The sequence below is a fragment of the Limulus polyphemus genome, unplaced genomic scaffold, assembly GCF_000517525.1.
Source record: "Limulus polyphemus unplaced genomic scaffold, Limulus_polyphemus-2.1.2 Scaffold528, whole genome shotgun sequence".
Lineage (NCBI taxonomy): Eukaryota > Metazoa > Arthropoda > Merostomata > Xiphosura > Limulidae > Limulus > Limulus polyphemus.
The window spans coordinates 40,096-43,131 of record NW_013666138.1 but is presented as its reverse complement, the minus strand read 5'-3'; positions in this window follow the sequence as shown (position 1 = coordinate 43,131).

Below are 3,036 nucleotides of genomic sequence, written 5' to 3'. Positions count from 1 at the left end.
AAGGTCATAAGATAGGCCTAAATAAAATAGTTTTTAACTGTGTACCAGTTTAACGTTGAATATTATTTATGATTTTAACTTTATACACAATGACCAAAATACCATAATTATATTTGCTTATTATTTTCTTCACTGGAATAAAATATATATATATATATTAGTAATTATACTATTTTGTAAGTTTATTCTAGATCTCACTATATACTTTGGTTTTTGATATTCCGAACTATAGAAAATTATAACTTTGACCGGAAATTGATTAGAAAAACAGCTCGACAATAGGTATGAAAAAGAACAAACAAACGCTTTTGAATATAGTATTTTGGGGAGATTTTTTACTATGAGATATAAAATTCTATCTTTAATTAAAATTGATAAAAAACGTACAAATACTGAAAAAACAACAACAACAAAAGGAAACTCTTTCTATGTATATATTAATAGCACAGGTCCATTTCGTGTGCGTGGAAATTTGTCACTAATAATGACATTTTTTTTCTCGAGAGTGCAGATAACTATAATCTAAGTATCAGAGTTTTCTTCAAAATTAACTGTGTGCGAAAAACATGTAGGAAGAAAAAGCGTCAGGTATACTTTAATTATGTTGCTATATAAAATTAAGGTTAGAATGTATTAATTGTATAGAATTACGTAGGTATACACTCATATATATATATATATATATATATATCTTCGTTCGCTCTCTCTCTTGATCGGAATTTAGGTCTTTGTAACCTAGGAGGGTCAGGTACGCTGGGACCTCTTCCTCCTTTCCGGACTGTGCTTTGTCTACTGTGAATGTAGATTGGTGATACTACACGGGGGTCTGAGTAAACCGCACTTGCTCCGACCCCTTTCAGGGCAATGCCCATGTACGTAACCACAGTTACATTCTGTGTTTTGCATTTCTTTAATTAAAGTCCATAATGCAAGTTACACATTTCACTAGTTAGAGGCTAATCGAATTCATTTTACATGAAATACCCTTTTACATGTATTGTTTTTAGGCTCTAACTAGTGTCGGGTTTAAATGTCTAGCGGTAGGTGACCTGATCACATCCTTATTTCTAAAATAAATGTTGACAGGTGAGAGGTACTTAGGCCCACTTTCATCATGTATGTAGTAACGATCGAGTTCACACACACACATATATATATAAGGATTTTGTTTGTTTGAATTTCGCGCAAAGCTACATGAGGGCTATCTGCACTAGTCGTCCCTAATTTGGCAGTGAAAGACTAGAGTCATCACCACCCACCCCCAACTCTTAGGCTCCTCTTTTACCGACGAATAGTGAGATTGAACCGTCACATTATAAGGCCACCACGGCTGAAAGGGCAAGTATATTTGGTGGAACGGGAATTGGGAGTCGAGAACCTTAACCACCTGGTCATGCCAGGCCAAAATATGAGGAACACTTGTGAGGTAGCAAATTATATATATATGTTATTATGGCTGTGTTTATCGTTCATTTATTATTTCTTTCTATCGTTTAGTTCACCTATGAATTTTTACTTGCATTAAAACCCTAACTCACCATCTACATAGTCATTTGTATTTTGAGTAAATATATATGTGTGTACAATGAAACTGACATCAGCTTCCCTAGCGGTGACGTACAGATACTATTAATATAGCAGAAGAGTATGTAAATTTATGATCATACGATGTTGTATTCTCTTGACCTATTCTGTGAATAAATACCCTGCTAGAAGCTTCACTAAGAGAGATATAATCACGAGATAGTTATTGAAGGATATAGTTTGTCACTCTATATTGTTATCCATATTATTATTGATAATGAAAGGTATTGTTTGAATATTGTAACTGCTTTATTTATATTTATTTATTTTGGAATTAGGTTTTTCTTTCTGGTTCTTTTTCCTGCTTCCATTATTATTATTTATAATAAATTATTTATTAATATTGTTGTGAAGTCTTGACCAGGCGTTTGTGTATTAACTGTGTTGAATTTAATTTTAAGTGTTGTTATTGTCAGTAAATTGTGTTTTTGTTGTTGAACTCTGATTGTAGCGGTGTGTTCATTTTAGACCGTTACACACTCACTTATTTTGTATAAATTGCGAAAATATATAAATTTACTAAAGTTTTCTTGTTTGCTGTTGAGCAGAAAACTAAACAGTGGACTATAAATGTTGTATCCATCACGGGCATCGAAGCCCAGTTTTTAGTGTTATAAGCATTCAGCCTTGCCGCTTGCAGTGGAGAATAGGTATTTTAGGATAGTAGCTTTTTTAGAGTTTTAATATATCAATTTAATAACAGTTTTATCATCAAGGAATTATTTGTGGAATTATTTATCTTAATGTTACGTCTCCGTTTGTTAATTAACTTTCCGTAACTTCGTTTGTTTTGTTTGTTTGTTTTTGAATTTCGCGCAAAGCTACACGAGGGCTATCTGCGCTAGCCGTCCCTAATTTAGCAGTGTAAGACTAGAGGGAAGGCAGCTAGTCATCACCACCCACCGCCAACTTATGGGCTACTCTTTTACTAACGAATAGTGGGATTGACCGTCACATTATAACGCCCCCACGGCTGAAAGGGCGAGCATGTTTGGTGGTATGCGGATTCGAACCCGCGACCCTCAGATTGCGAGTCGAGCGCCTTATCCACCTGGCCATGCCGGGCCGTAACTTCGTTCCGACGAAACTTTAGCGACACAAGTTCTTTGCTTAATAAAACTGGTTTATTCTTTCCGAATACAACTTTACGATACACTTATTTTCAACAATCGCGCTGAAACAAACGCTATATCAACGAACGTCAATAATACTTCTGACTGCAGTTCAATTACTCACTATCTTCACACACACATTACCTTATTCTCTCGTCACGTTGTCACCCTCTTTTATATACCAGACTACCCTATATCTAGTAAATTCTAGAGCATTCGACAAGGTACAAGATAGTTCTAAAAACGTGGCGTCACGGTAGTCATGTGACTCGCTGACGCAACACTGCCTCCCGAACAATAACCACATATAATAAACCAATAACAATAACTTAATTAAAAT